This window comes from Leiobunum rupestre, chromosome 9 (assembly GCF_980474605.1).
Source record: "Leiobunum rupestre chromosome 9, qqLeiRupe1.1.hap1, whole genome shotgun sequence".
Classification (NCBI taxonomy): Eukaryota; Metazoa; Arthropoda; class Arachnida; order Opiliones; family Sclerosomatidae; genus Leiobunum; species Leiobunum rupestre.
Genome location: NC_143392.1, coordinates 34,224,705 through 34,241,951, shown reverse-complemented (window position 1 = coordinate 34,241,951; position 17,247 = coordinate 34,224,705). Strand labels below are relative to the sequence as shown.

Sequence of the window (17,247 nt, the reverse complement as noted above, 5' to 3'; positions counted from 1 at the left end):
AATGAAAATAGCCACAAAGGCAATTAATATGAATATATATTATATTAAAAATCTAAAAAAAATTTCTAACGCGCTTAGTGTAAGTAAGCACATTTATCAACAGTACTTGTTCTGGCTGTACTACCTTACAACGGTATGGCTCGTACACTACTGATCCTCAAATAACAATAATTTATCTTTAAGCTTTTGAATAATTAAGACGCCTTTACATAGAGGATTAAGTTTGAATGCCCAAACGTTTATTGTTATGAAAAATTATTCAAATATTTACCATACTTCTTTACTGTAATTAAAATTCTCAAAATTATTTTCACAATGCTAAATGAATACACCTAAATCAAAATTCAATGATTATTGTTTTTTAACTCTGAAAAAATTAGCTGAGTAAAAAAAATATGTAAGAGATAAAAAAATTAACTTCAAACTAAATTTTACTTTCCACAAAATTATTTCTGGTACTACTAAATACGTTAGTTTTAACCTAGAATATATGATCGGGTTCTACAGGCTAATTTTCCCTACGAAGCAAAGGCTTAACGGTTAAATGTTAACTACTATTAAATTTCAATTAAATGAATTACGAAAATGATAATCGTTACTTAAAAAATACTTAATTACGTATAAATAATGAGATTTAAATAAAGTTCCCATACGAAATGGTTTATTATTTCTTGAGTAAAGTGCGAAAATCAACGTTAACTCGAAGACGGACAAAATTTTATTTTTGCATTTTTCCGGGAAACTGGCTACGAGCTGATCAGTTGCCTTCCATGTCAAAAATGGTACTCTAACTCATAACAGTACGAAGCTCCTTATCTACAGTCGACTAACTTTCGTTAAATGACGGGATGAAGTTGACAGTAGCAACAAATCCGTATGGCTATCTCTGTACTGTACAACAACGCTGAAACATTAATATTCATTGTAGTACTTCCAGACAATAATTGTTGACAGTAAGTATAATCCCGCTAGGGATCCACAATACTGAATCTTGGGCATGAAAATCGCTTAAAAGTCTTAAAAATTTTAGCGACCCGACTATTGATTCTCCTGCGCTTGGCTGTATTAATTTTAGTGATGCAACTGAAGGTTTGCACTTAAATACAACGATATACATTATACAAAGGAGAAGATCCTTTCACGGGAGTTACGCCATTAGGGGCTGACATTTAATTACCCTTAGCCTTACCAGATGGCACCAGCAGTTCGAAATGTAGAAATTTTAAATTATTTAAAAACCGCGAAAAATATCATTTCTTTTTATGGGTAATTTTTTCAAAGCTGTTGTTTCTGTTATTGCATTTACATATAAAATTTATTAAAATAATGTTAGAAATTGTGGAATTCTGTAATAAATCCTCACCCAGAACATTTAAATTGGCGCCATCTACAATTAATAAAAGTATTAAAATCAAACCTTTAATGGCTTCACTCTAAAGGTTCGACATTCCTACAAATCCCGTAGATTTTGGAGAAAACTGATTTTAGAGATTTTGAAGGCAACTTCAGAATCAGATCAAAAACCAGAAATCAACACGAAAATCGTGCTCGGAAATTTCAAAATAAGTTTCTAATTACTGAAAACACCTTGAGATTCAAAATTCCATACATAATATTTGCGATCTTTAATAATAATCAGCTAGGCTAATACCCAAGGCAACACCTTAGGCCTAAGTCATCAAACAACTAATAAAGTCATTAATTCAGGTGGCCGGGTTACAATGCGTAGGAGTGTGGTGGCAAGCCCTTCATGCCACGCGAGCCAACAGCTCCCTACACTCACTATTACCGTTAACCTCACCACTCGATTTCCACGTAAGCAATAGGTTAAACTATAAAGTTCAAGGGGGCTGAAAAGATGGTAGTCACGTGACTTTGTGGAGAACTACAGCGCCATCTATCCTAAGAAATGCGAATTATTATTCGTTTTATTTTGCTAATGGTGGTTTACATTTTGATCGATTCTTCTAACTTATCTATTTATTATTATTATTTAAAACATTTTGTAATATAAACGTGTATGTTAATTAGCTGTCTGCTGTATCTGGAAGTAATAATTATTTTCTTTACCGTGACACGGCCAACTACGAACACGAGTTACCGAATCGAAGTTGGCTGTGGTAGTCACGTGATATTGTTTTCCCATTTCAACAAGTTGGTTAAGATCAAATTTAGTTTAGTATCGGTCCTATTCTATAGGGACGTCAGAATACAATTGTAGCAGCCCAACTTGTCTTTTTCTTCTTGATATTCTTGTCCTTGGTTCTTGAGATGGATGCTCGGTCCTTAATTCCACTCTATCCCCGTCCCTTTTCCCTCGCTGGTCGGGAAGAGCTATCGGATTTCGATAGCCCCGCGAATACGTCTTCCACTCTCTCACGGGCGGCTCGCTTTTAATGGAATATCCGAACGTTAGCCGGCATGCTCTCTGCCATAATGATGCCGACAGACTTTTTGTTCGCTCTCTCTCCAGCCTAGTTTCGATTTGTTAAGATACGCTTTTACAATGCCCCCTCGAAGACAGCAGCTATTACGGTTGAAGGTGGGCTCCCTGGTACACTCTGTACGGGTCGATTCCGTTCGGAAGCTACTGTCTCGTTTGTAGGTGAGCCATCCGTGTAGATTCATCCGATGCCCAGGGCCTTTACCTTTAAACTATCCCGGTGCTTGGAAACTTTTCCCGGGATTGGACTGAGAGGATGGCTGCCCCGCGGGACGCCAATTCTGCGAAGGTTAATCATGTATTCGACTACAGTTTTTCTTAAAAGTTCTTTTTTGTATATCCATATTGAGAATTTGTTTTAATTTCTGGTTAACCTTTTACCCGGGGATTATTCCCTCTCCTCTACCCTTAGTTTCGACGGATTTCGGCGAGTTACCCGCTTAATATTTGACAATGGTAAAGTTTAGCCACAATATCCGCAGGGTGAAATATCTGACCGTGGTATAAACGTATTTCCGGGGCTCTGGATGGGCCCTGGAAATCAACAAGTATTTTGACTAAATTCCGACTATCCTTGACAGAAAAGCTTAGCTAGTGGGCCTGGAGGGTATACAATAGAAAATATAGAAAAGGAATAGCAACTCTGTCTATTTATAGTCTACGCCTAGTGTAGGTCTATTAACTTCCGGTAATATTCTGAAGACAGCCTTGCATATTGCTATATGCCGGAAGTATCCTAGATTTAGAACGTCGAGATAAATTTTTACAATTGTCATTTGAAAATATTCTTTGTAGACTCGTAGGCTCTCGGAGTGACCTAATTACGTTCGTGGTCCTAGTATTTATATTTCAAACTGTAATAATGGAATTTTATTTAAAAATGAAATAACTTGATAATGGCAATTTATTTAAAACTGTAATCACTTGATAAAGAAAATTTATTTAAAACTGTAGTAACTTGATAATGGCAATTTATTTAAAACTGTAATAACTTGATTTTGGCAATTTATTTAAAACTGTAATAACTTGATAATGACAATTTATTTAAAACTAATCACTTGATAATGACAATTTATTTAAAACTGTAGTAACTTGATAATGGCAATTTATTTAAAACTGTAATAACTTGATATTGGCAATTTATTTAAAACTGTAATAACTTGATAATGACCTTTTATTTAAAACTAATCACTTGATAATGACAATTTATTTAAAACTGTAATAACTTGAAAATGACAATTTATTTAAAAATCAATTTAGTTTTTATGGGTATACTTTAATTCGATTTCCCGGTAATACATAGTCTACACTCTCCTCCAAACAAAAGATACCAGTCCAGCGGCTATTAGTTAACTGATTACTCGTCCACTTCGAACGGGACGGCTTACTTTGCATAAAATCCAATTGGAAATAAAGCGATTATAAATCAGTGTCAGGCGCGGAAGAAGCAAAAAGTATTTTATTATAGGGAGGCCTATCCGTCTTCCAAGGCATACGTGCGGGGGGCATCTGTAGTTCGGCCAAACTCCGCCAGAGCGAGCCAGAGCCTAAGATAAATAGTCCAATGACGTGAGCGACCTCGATCCGGTGGGCTATAACGAGAGTTCCGTGGCGCAGGATTCCGCAGGAAATCACGGGCCTCGTAGAAATGATTATCCTCGGGGACCCATCCCGTCCGAAGCTATCAAAGAAAAATGTGTGTCCATTGATCCAGACTTCTATACCCGTATATCATTTATTGACGACCTTTACGGGTCTTTCCTCGAGTCCTAATTAGGATCCCGTAAAATATACACGTACTTTACTAGGTCTAAGATCACGCTTTTTCTTCGCAATAATTTCCCTCCAGAAGTTGAGTGATTAGGGATAATCATATTCCATCAATTTAGCTTTTTGGGAGCTCTCGAGGAAGTTTAATAAGTAGTTAGGATTCGCCGTAACTTATTTTCAACTATCACTAAAATTGGTGATTTCCTATAAATCTGTGCCCCTTTTTGGGACGGTGACCACGCGTGACCGTGGCGGGAAATGGGCGTCAATAGACTTAACGCGGTGTAATTCATCAGAAAAATACGTGGAATGGATCTCGTGGAGCACAGACCACCTACCCCAAAAGGGACATGCATCGCTGGTAGTCATTTCAGTATTTATACAGGGTGTTTCAAAAATGTATGCAAAAATGTTAAGGAGAAAAGGGTGAGTTGAGAAGTATGCCTGTTTTTTCCCCATTTTTCTACGACGAGTTAAAAGACTGCTAGAGAGCTTCAAAAAGTGGCCTACTAGCCCCTGGAAGTAGGCTGCAACAAGCGCAAAACCAAGCAGCGGGGAAACGCGAACATTAAGGTTTGGGTTCGTGTGATAGGTAAAAATGGACTTTGTAAACCAATCGAGGTAACCAGCGTAAACAAGTAAACTTAAACAGTATTTTAAGTCCCTGCTGCTGGTTTTTGCGCTTGTTGCAGCCTACTTCCCGGGGCTAGTAGGCCACACTTTGAAGCTCTCTCGTCGTAGGAAAATGGGGAAAAACAGGCATACTTCTCAACTCACCCCCTACAACTCCTTTAAAATTTTTGCATAACCTTTTGAAACACCCTGTATGTCTTGAATGTGAGATGGCTTTTTATAAGAGCGTGACATCTCACGGCAAGTAGAGGCAGTTTTGAAGGTACAAGGACGAAGCACGCGCGACAATAAAAAAATGTACTGTAGAAGCTGGCTCGTGCATTTATTTCGTTAAATAAAGAATTTTCACGCGCTATTTTCTGTTTGTTGTAAAAAAAGGCGCGTCAATTTTGAGACAACATTTTTTCGAGGTTGATGCGAGTCCTTCTCAGGGAAAGTGGTCTGTGCGCGGAGCAAACACGCCCAGAAACACGATAGCTTTTAATACATCTCTCCTCTTTTATTCCTCTTCATTTCGCCGTCGCCGCTTGGTGGCGCTGCTCCGAGTGTTATTGAATAAATTGCGGGGCCGGCCCAGCCCCGTAAATAAAAGGGAGTTGCCGTAACCGTACCGAGGTTAAGCGCCCCGACGTTCCGTCTGCGTCCCTTTGACGACGCCACGCGCGCATTACCCGTTTGAAACTGCTAAATGCGGTTGGCTACGTGCTAATGACAAATAAGGCTTTCGTAGCGGCGGCCAAGGTGTAATTGCGTTTTCCCATTCAAAGAGGGCGCTACTTCCCTCGCCTTTAATTGCCCGCACGTGACGAGGTCGCTTTAAACCGATGAGTTTTCCGAACGGGTGCCAGCCGCGCCAAAAACTAAGCCCAAAGGATTATTAACGTTATTGTTTTTTAAACCCCCTCTTCGGCTACGCCCCCCGCAACACCTTTTGTTTTACTTTTGCCGCTCTGAGCGCCCTCGTTTGGTTATCGGCGGAACTAGAAAATTGATTTTTCCGCTCGAGGCGATACTTTTTTTTTGCTCAATCAAGTGAATATTTCTTTCGTTTCTGCGCGTTAAAATTTACCTCATTGACCATATTGGACAGAATTTTTTTGGTGCTTTATTTTACAGAGAAGTTAAAAAAAAATTGTACGTAAAACTTTTACGCAATAAAACTATACATTTTCTAGTGCTAGATTAACATACCTTTAGTTTTAGAATATTTTCAAGTCTGTTTAAAATAGTTTATGTATGCTTATTTTTCTTAAGAATCAAAGTGCGTTAGAACTTACTAATTAGTTCAAAATTACTTGATATACATTATGACGTCATTCCGTCATTACAAAAATAGTTATATTCTGAAATTTAGACTTTAAAAATTGATATACAAAACGTCTGTTTGTGTGTTTTTTTAACCTTTTATAAATTTAAATGAAAAACTAATTTTAAAACTTATTCTAACCCCAATGTATTAATCTCTAAGTGCAATAAAAAAAATTGAATTTTAATTTTAAATTTGAGTATTTAAAAGATATTACAAAAGATAAATATTACAAAGAGAAATGTACAAAAACAAATATTGAAATGCTAATTGACAAAAATAAAATGAATTAAAATAAAATGAGAATGGATGAAAGTTTTTCGGGGGCTGTTAGGCATTTACGAGTGTGCACCGGTCGATCTGCCAGCCTTTGAGAATGGCTTTAGTGGTGTTGAAAAAGAACACTATTTGTAATTCAATTTACATTTATTGTGTTTAAATTTATAATCTTGACCTATTTAACTTGGTATATAGCCAAATTGCTCATGCATATAATGCAATTTTGTCATTACAATGTAATATGACCAAAAATGTTAATACATATGATGTCATTTGGTCTTTACAATAAGAGTAAACCAAAGTTGTCAATACATATGATGTCATTTGGTCTTTACAATAAAAGTAAACCAAGATTGTCAATACGTATGATGTCTTTTGGTCATTACGATGTAAGTAATCCAAAATTGTTAATACATATGATATCATTTGGTCTTTACAATGTAAATAGACCAAAATTGTCAATACAAATGATTTCATTTGGTCATTACAATGTAAGTAATCCAAAATTGTCAATACATATGATGTCATTTGGTCATTACAATAATAGTTTTACTGAACGCCTGTAAAAGTGTTCCACACGCGAAGCTCCAGTGTTGAGGGAAAAGTTAATTTACATGGTTTTCGCTTATAATTCCTTGGATACATTTTGAAATCGAACTTTTCCAATTTAGTTTCCCTTAACGAAAGACTATCGGGTTTAAAATTTCAATATTGGCCCATTTTGCGGCTTCAAACTGTCAAAACCAGCAACGAGACTTGGTCACGTGGCGATGAAAGCGCGTGATCGAAAATAAGCTTAGGACGCTAGATAAATACTCAGCTCTGGAAGAGCGAGCGTTGAAGGGTCTTATAAATATTTATTTTAGCAATATAAGAAGCTATCCATTCCTTTTCGCCCAATTGGAAATATTGCCATTATCAACCGCCAGAGGGAGCAGCGATAGACAATATCCGTACACACGGTACCGACATTGATTGTCGCGTAGACTCTTCTTTTAAGATAAAGAAAAATATTATTGAAGTGGAAAACTCTCAATACGAATTTTTGGTAACACCAGAAGTTTTTATCCCTTAGGAGGGAAGTATCCATTTAGCCTACTCCGATAGAACGTGTATCTTCACCGAATCGAGACACTTTTAATTACTCAAATATCCAGGGCCGTGCAGAGGGGGGGGCAGGGGGGCAAAATCCCCGGGGCCCGGGTGAAAAGGGCCCACGAGGGGGGCCCGTAGCTGTAGGGCCCATCGAAGAAGCTCAAGGGGGGGGGGGGTACAAATCGAAGGGGCCCGCGAGTAAGTTTGCCCCGGGCCTCAGGATACCTCTGCACGGCCCTGCAAATATCCAATTTAATTGCAAAATTGTTTTAAATATTGGACAGATCCATTAAATTTTTGGCTAAATTCAAAGCCATTAATTTTCAAAAATATTATCATTAATATATTTGTTTATAATTAGGGAGCTGTTGAGTCGATCACGGTTGAATTTACATTTGAAATTTGTAGGGCAATAAGTTTATTCTTTAACGTTTATCTTTTATCGTTTATGATTAAAAATTTGCTTAATGATGAATTTTCTAGTGTTGTTAATTTTCCGGAAAGATAAAACGCGGAAAAATTTCTCGAAAAATTTCCGCAAATCGGAAAAATAAAAAATTGAAACATAAATTACTGTTTAAAGGTTTTTAATGTTTTTAACTTTTAATCGATATAAAATGTCGAATAACTTTAAACATACTACAAAACATTAATAGTGTTACATTGTTAATCAGTTTAAAGCTAGGATTAGTTTTACTTTTAGATTCGAAAAAATGAGGCGAAAATGCTGCTTTATTTCAATTTGCAAATAATATAATAGACTAATCATGGATTGAAAACATTTTTATTTTTTCGGAAAAATATGGAAAATTTTCCGGAAAAAAGGCCTCGTTCATTTTCTGGAAATTTTTCCGACTTACAACACTAGAATTTTCGTTGTTACAATATTCTTCAGCTAAGGTAGCGATGGTAATCTTGATTTCTTTGCACTCAAGTGTGTTAGGTTTTGACAAGGTTTCGTTATAATGGCGAGGTGGGAGACGTATAGTTTCGCCACTTCTCCAACCTTGGAAGCGCCTATAATAACGAGCGCACTTTCATATTACGAAAGAGGAAAATATAATAATATTTGCTATCTTTATCTTCGTAACGGTACGGTGGTGATAGAGCCTAGTTTTCATTGGCGGTAAACACGCGAGAAAAAAAAACGGTTTCCGCAAGATTCACCTTGCGGAATATTTTCGGTTTCCTTTGGTACATAAAACCTCATTCTTTTTTTCTTCTTTGCTGCACTTAGCCGCGTTATTTTGGCCGAAATATTTCTCGAAAGCGGATTCCTGGCAATTTCCGCTAGTCGAAACTAGGCCTAAGCCGGTGACAATATATCCATCGATATGATTTTTCTCCCACCCTTTTTGCAACGGTCACTTATCGTTAGTCTAGAATTTTGGGAGGCTGGAATTACGACCTGATCTTGTCTCTATCGCGTAGGCCATCAGAGCCATTAGCTTTTTCGTGCCCGGAAACGAAAAAGTTGCCTCTGTCCTCGCGACTAACGAAGCTCGGAATTTTGGACGTAAGTCTTCTAATCGCATTCTTAATATCTCAACTTCCTTCAGCGTTGTTTCGGGGGAAACCAAAGGGAGCAGGTTTAGTGTTTCCTGAGATACGTCACGGTACATGTCAATTTCGTTTGGCTACCCACTTACTTATTTTTGCTCACTGTCTACGTCGTTTTGGCACTAATGACAAAAGGTCATTTACTATTTTACTCTATCATAAAAGCGGAACTGCGGGTAAAATGTGACAGGTAAATTAATGGCGTTGTCATTTCTCCGATGACAGTTAAGTTATATAAACAGAATTCAATACTTTACCCATGAAATGTCAAGTATAAATAGGAATTTGGTAAATCGTCTACAAATTTTGCTTAATTTGACATAACGAAATATTATGTTCCTAAGTTTGTTACTTATTATTGAGAGAAAATATAGATATAGTTGATTTAAATCGGACTTAATGAACCGTTTTTTTTTACATTTTATTGTATTTCAACATTTATTGCCTTTTTTGACAAATTCATAAATTTCCTGCAGTGATAATGTACACTAAAATTTTAGTGTATTTAAATCTAATTTCTACTTGTAATTTATATTGCTCTGAATTAGCATTGTTACATATGTTATTGTTTGTACATTTTCTTCCATATATTGAAGTATATTAGGCGATTAATTTGATGTTTTTGATTTTGTAGATTTTTAAACATTTATTACAACTTTTTCTTGAAAAACTTTCTTAATAAATTTCTTGCATGCTGCCAGTAGTGATGTAGATATATAAATCATGTTTTGAATCAAATAGATATATAAATCATGTTTTGAATCAAATAGATATACAAATCATGTTTTGAATCTAATAGATATATAAATAATGTTTTGAATCAAATAGATATATAAATCATGTTTTGAATCAAGTAGATATATAAATCATGTTTTGAATCAAGTAGATATGTAAATCATGTTTTGAATCAAGTAGATATATAAATCATGTTTTGAATCAAGTAGATATATAAATCATGTTTTGAATCAAGTAGATATATAAATCATGTTTTGAATCAAGTAGATATGTAAATCATGTTTTGAATCAAGTAGAGATATATAAATCCTGTTTTGAATTAAGTAGATATATAAATCATGTTTTGAATCAAGTAGATATATAAATCATGTTTTGAATCAAGTAGATATATAAATCATGTTTTGAATCAAGTAGATATATAAATCATGTTTTGAATCAAGTAGATATATAAATCATGTTTTGAATCAAGTAGATATATAAATCATGTTTTGAATCAAGTAGATTTAAACGTTTTAAATCAAGTAGAGTTAAACGTTTTAAATCAAGTAGAGTTAAACGTTTTAAATCAAGTAGAGTTAAACGTTTTAAATCAAGTAGAGTTAAACGTTTTAAATCAAGTAGAGTTAAACGTTTTAAATCAAGTAGAGTTAAACGTTTTAAATCAAATAGAGTTAAACGTTTTAAATCAAATAGAGTTAAACGTTTTAAATCAAGTAGAGTTAAACGTTTTAAATCAAGTCGATTTAAACCTTTTAAATCAAGTCGATTTAAACCTATTAAATCAAGTGGATTTAAATTTTAAATCAAGAAGATTTAAATTTTTTAAATCAAGTGGATTTAAATTTTAAATCAAGAAGATTTAAATTTTTTAAATCAAGTCGATTTAAACGTTTACACGCTACAGAATATAATTCTAGTAGTCTTGGATTTTTCTTGTTTTAGGCTTTAAAAATGTACTGGATGCATGTAAAAGTGTTCAGGAAGACGTTATAAAACTGTAAAGGGTTTTAGCGTATAATTCCTTAGATACATTTTGAAACGGTACTTTTTTACCCCAAAAATATTTTATATTTATAGTTGATGGACAAACTTTATTGTTAATAGATTTGAACTCGGCTTCATCCGGATAAATATTTGACTAAAATTATGAAATATTTGAATACACTCAATTTAAGCCAAAAACATTTTTGGATGGAAAAATAACAATATTTATTCAAAACCCGCGTGAAGGAAAATCCCTATAGGGCCATGGAAAGCTCCTGAAATATTTCCACCGATCTCCTGCCTCTTAAAATATTTATTTCTTTGGAGTTCATTTCGGTTTTAGGGACCGGAGGTGCGAGTTCATCTTGATAGATAATTCAAGATTATTGTCCTGTTTCTGTCGGGCGGTACGTTGTCGTATAATATCTCTCTGGTGACGCGATGGAAGATACGAAAAGGTCGCCATGGTTACCACCGGATTGAGTTATGGATAATAATAATCAGCTAGGCTAATACCCAAGGCACCACCTTAGGCCTAAGTCATCGAGCGACTTTTAAAGCCTTTAATTTAGGTGGCCGGGTTACAATAAGTAGGAGGGTGGTGGCAAGCCCTGCAAGCCACGCGAGCCAACAGCTCCCTACACTAACTATTACCGTTAACTTTAACAAGTTTTTATGGAAGGGGAAACCGAATATCTCGGGGGAAAACCCCTTAAACCAGTGGGGAGAGAACTTGCAAACTCAACGCGGAAGGAGTTATTCCGAGTTTTTCACCCAGTGCCACAAGCTGGGATCGAACCCGGCTCCTCTTGCTGCGAGGCGAAAGTGCTAACCACTCTTCCACCCTGTGGATTTGTGGTTAGCTCTCTCTCTACTCATTGCTAGAGGAGCCGGATTTAAACTCAGCTTGTGGCACTGGGTGAAAACTTGGAACAAATCTTTCCGCGTTGAGTTTGCAAGCTCTCTCGCTAATGGTTAGAGGGGTTTTCTACCGAGTTCTTCGGTTTCCCCTTACTATAAGACTTGTCTAGGTTAACGGTGGATACGGATCTATACCTCTACTTCGAATGCTTATCCTGGCGTATCGCTCATGGTAAGATCACTCTGACGGCTTAGGCCACGCCTACGAGAGAAAAAATCACCTCTGCGCGCGCTCCCCTCTCACGTTGTTGTTTGTTAAGTTAGCATAGTGACGTCAAAAAACCCGTCAGCCACATCGAGAAGAAAATCTGCCGCGTTAATCATTCCAAGTAGAGGTTTGGATTTCTGCGATGAATGTAGGAAGCTGTTGGTTTGCGTGGCATGAAGGGCTTGCCTCCTAAAAAAATGACATTAAAAGTTATAGGCTTACTTAAGTCTAGGGTGGTGCCTTAATTGCGTGTTAGCCTAGTCATCAAAGTGATTTTTTAAAACAATCATTAAAACAAAGTTTCTATATTATTTCACCTAATGAATTATTAATAACATTTGAGCAGTGATTTTTGATCAACGTTTTTTGAAAAGAATGTACATTTACCTGATTGCATGATTCTAATACATTGTTACATTGTAGTATATTTCAAACAGTCTTTCCTTAATAAAAGCGACTAACTTGTAACTGGAGTTTCGGGAGCTTTGAGAGATACTGGCGCGTTTGAAATTGCTAGCAGCTTATCTTTAGGAACTGGAGTGATCAATTGTAGGATACTAAGCAACCTTCCGAATCAGTCGGGCATAGTATATGGCCAGTAAATAATGGCGCTATTCAACTCCCGCGCCGAAGAGGGGTGCGGACATCCCCGCTAATCGGGAACGGGTGCTCTGGTCCCCGCCTGTCCACGCCGTGACGGATGACCGCGGTTCAAGGTCTTGTCTCGTCGTCCTCTCTAGCCAAATACAACTCCGCCGAAAGCCCCAACCGACAGTTCAATCAAAGACCGCTAGGGTCTAAATGGGCGCCTATTTCGTTGGCGTTTGTAGGCCTATTTTTAGCCTTTTCTTCGTCGCTGCTTCCTGCTCCAAAAAAAGGCGAACCTTTTTCATACTTTTCGGTTCGTTGCGGTTTTCCCAGCTCATCCGAATGGATCTTTTTCCGCGGGCCTCCGATTGAAAAGGGGGAATATTTCTTTCGGGAAAAACTCTTCATTGTTTCTGGAATGCTAGTCGATGACGTGGCGCTCGCCTCGTTAAGCCGGAAGAATAGCACGCCCCGCTACGCCCATTACTAAGGGACACCTACGCCATCCAGCGGACGGAGCGCGAATTACTTAAATAAAAGATATATATTTAGCTTTACGAAGGAAAAACTTGGCAAGATGAATTGATAGTTTTTGTCTCGTCGCGTTTTCTTGGTTTTGATTCTTAACGCTACTATGGAAACTATTTTCGTACTTACAAAAGTTGCGTATTCTATATGCTTTTTTTCTAGTTATAGCGTAAGTAACATAAGAAATATAAGTACGACACTTCCTATGGTTTTTAATTCACATTTTCTTACCGAACAATGTTTGGATAATGATAAAGGAGACGACCTGAGGTGTAACGCACCGATTTTATTCAAACTCGGGGGTTTGCTAGACCTTCGTGTAAATTGAAAAACACTAAAGGGAAATGTCTCCATAGGCAACCGTTTTGCCATGGCAACAAAAAATGTTTTTGACAACACAAAATGAAAATTTTCCCTTTGAAGATAACATGGGAATCTGACCAATTTTAAAATATTTAAATTTTTGAAAATTATAAAAATAGAAAATATAAATAAAAAAAATAATGAAAAAGTTCGAAATTGATTAAAATTTTTACAGGGGGTACCCTAAGAATTGTTCAGATTCCCATGTTATATTCAATGGGAAAATTTCATTTTGTATTGTGAAAAACATTTTTGGTTGCCATGGCCAAACGGTTGCCTATGGAGACATTTCCCTTTGGGGTTTTTCAATTTACATGGAGGTCTACCAAACCACCGAGTTTGAACAAAATCTGTGCGTTACACCTCGGGTCGTCTCCTTGCGTTATCGTCCTTGGCAGTAGTACATTTCGTCGCCGTTAAAACAAAACCACGTATCTTTTCGGTGGCCTTTTTGAGAAAAATGGATTTATTAATTTTGCAGGGACTTGTGAAATCGCGTGTTAGGTTTTTACACGCGAGTTAATTTTATAGTTAAATAATTTCGTTTCAATATTGAATTTATGAGGATTTTAATTTAAAAAATATTTTGCTAAGGGGGAATTTTTAGAGATACGTGGTTTCACGTCATGAAGTGAGATAGGAGCTGAAATAAGCAAGATACGTGCTTTTGCGCGAAATTCATTGTGAATATCAAAGATACGTTTAAATGTTTTCTCGATTTAAAAAAAAATAAATCCAATTGCAACCTATTAATGTTTTTAATGTTATATACGTAAATTGGGGTGTAGAATCTAAGTATGTCAATTTTGACAAAACCACGTATCTCAAGTTACGTGGTTTTGTTTTAAAGGCGACGATAATGGTTTGGTCATATTTAGACACTACATGGCTATGTGCTGAATTAAACCTTTGATTGCCCAATAAGCACCGTGATAATGTTTGATAATTGTCTTATGGAAACAGTAGTTTCCTGTATAGGGTCTTGACTTACAGGAGACGACCCGAGGTGATAATCACCAATTTGGTTTAAACTCGGGTATAGTGTACACCTCCATGTACCTTAAAAAACCTGCAAGGGAAAAGTTGCGACGGGCTTTCGTTTTGCCATGGCAACCGAAAACGTTTTTGACAACATGATTTGGGATTCTTCCATTGAAAATAACATGGGAATCTGAAGGGTGATCCCCCCTGTGAAACCTTTTAAAAGACGAAAAATTTTGAAAATTAAAAAAAAATTTAATTGATTTTAAAAATTAAATTTAATCAAGGTTAAATTTAATTTGGTCAATTGGGGTACTCTTAAAATCGTTCAGATTCCCATGTTATTTTCAATGGAAATAATTCCAAATCATGTTGTCAAAAACGTTTTCGGTTGCCATGGCAAAACGAAAGCCCGTCGCAAATTTTCTCTTGCAGGTTTTTGAATGTACATGGAGGTGTACACTATACCCGAATTTGAACAAAATCGGTGATTATCACCTCGGGTCGTCTGATTGTTAGTAGCACATTTATAAAATGGTTCGATATATTTCAAGTAGTTTTTACACACAATCCTAAGGGATTTGTGTGTACTGGGCCAACGTACAGTGTAGCCGCATCACTCTCCAAGAATTAGGCTTAGAAGGACCAAAAATATCTTAATCGAAAGGAATTTCATGTCCTCGGTAGCCCGTCATAAAATATTTAAATCGGAGCCCAAAAGCGTTTTCCATTTAAGTGGTTTTTCGCGTTTTTCGACTTCAAATCTACATACTTTTTTAAAATTGAAACCGACTTGCTGGAAATTATATTTTTAGTTAGTACTAATCATTTCTGAACTAATTTTTAGGTTTCTTTAAGAAATTTTAATTTTAAGTGAGTTTTCTGGCCAATTCGCGGGACCCCCTAATCCGCGTACGCACTATTGTGATATTTGAATTTCGTACCAATTGATACAGGCGCCATCTAACTCAAAACACATGGCAACCTTATTTCTAAAACCAGGTAACTCGAATTATTCGGTTTGTCTAAAAATTAATTTAAATGAGTGTTTTGCTACCTTATTTACAAAACCAGGTAACTCGAAATATATTTATTTTAAATAAATAAATATTGAATTTTAAAACCGTTTTAAGTCTCTTTTCATTTAGTTTTTCACTTCACTTCAAAATATATGGTTTGTCTAAAAATTAATTTGAATGAACGTTTTCGAAAAATTAATTTTTGATAAAATTCCTATTGAGTTTATTTAGTTGATGGACAAGATGTTTGAAAATTTGTTAAAATTAAAATTTAATATTTAAAATAAAGTTAGTTGTGTGTACTTAAATGTCCATGATACCGAACTGAATAGTATATTATAGTCCTTGGTAGTAGTGTATCTCGTCTTGGGCATATTTAGGTACTAGGGGGCTCTGTGCAGAGAACTAAACCATAACTTATTGTTATTATGTGATTTGTAAGGAATATAAATGATCAATAATTTTAATTTAAAGTCGTAATTAAGTACTTTTTTTCCTCATTTATAATAGTTTGATTATTGTTTTCTAGAGGTAAAACAATAAAGAAATAGGCTTAAGATTCTATGAAATTTATTAAATTTATGGTTGATGGGGTGGTTGAAAAAAATACTTCTTGAGTAACTTACATGAAGAGCCCTTAAAAATGTGACGGAAATTTTTGAAAAACCGTAAATGGAAAAATTTATGTTTTGACACACATTTTGAAATTTTAAAGCAGTGCCGCCCATTGAATTGGGAATAATACTGATAGAATTACAATTACTATTTCGGTTGCCATAGTTACGCGGGACCTGTTCTGAGAAGACTGTACGAAATTCATCTTTATAATTAGGCGGTAGTGCCATCTATATTTTGTAAAGTTATATGGCTAAAAATAAATAATTATTAGCTAACTCATCGTAACTTGAATTACAAAGGATCGCGTTGACAGAATAAAATTATTTTCAAACAACTTCAAAGGTTTGTTTGGTTACCAGTAATCATACATTTCAATTTCGCATTAGATTCGCGAAAAAATTCAATTGCAATATAGTTGCCACCACTAGAGACAGATGCCGCCACGGTTGAACGATATAGTTGAAAAAAGTCTCAATATTGAACGAAATTGGTCCCACGCCAGCCAGATTTAGTTGTACCTCTATTTATTCCCAACTCAATGGTGGACCAAATTAAATCCATTTGTGTTTGGATTAAATAAATTCGATCACATAAAGTTGAATTTCCTATATTTTCATTAGATCTTTTTGGTGTAGTCCAAAAAAAAAGAACCGGGGCGCTCATGGGGGCGCTACCAGGGTACGGCCAACTCGATTTCACGCGTAATCGAAGTTGGCTGTACCGGCCGCTATAAATGTACATCCAACTTCGATTTCACGCGTAATCGAAGTTTGCTGTACCAGCCGCTATAAATGTACGTCAAACTTCCATTTCGCACGTAATCGAAGTTGGCTGTACCGGCTGCTATAAATGTAGGTTCAACTTCGATTTCACGCGTAATCTAAGTTGGCTGTACCGGTCGCTATAAATGTAGCTCCAACTTCGATTTCACGCGTAATCGAAATTGGCTGTACCGGCCGCTATAAATGTACGGTCAACTTCGATTTTTAGCGTGATCGAAGCTGGCCGTATCAAGATAGTGGTTTTGAAACCGTGCTCCCTTTAATTTGGTGACGCCGCCCCGATTTCAAGGGGTTGTACTTTGTATGGGTTTACCAATAAATCTTAAATCTTAAATCTTAAAACAAAATTTATAATAAATTCACACACTCTTTATTCGAGAAAAATGATTTACGAAATAGACGCAAGGCGCGCCCTGGCAAGTGGAAAAAAAGAG

The 17,247-nt window shown here is 36.0% G+C and overlaps 1 protein-coding gene across 2 annotated transcripts in view; it reads left to right on the top strand.

The window, feature by feature from the left end:
* The window catches only part of LOC149927228 (protein qui-1), a 233,051-nt gene that overhangs the window by 69,305 nt on the left and 146,499 nt on the right, over positions 1-17,247 (top strand). The window lies entirely within an intron of this gene.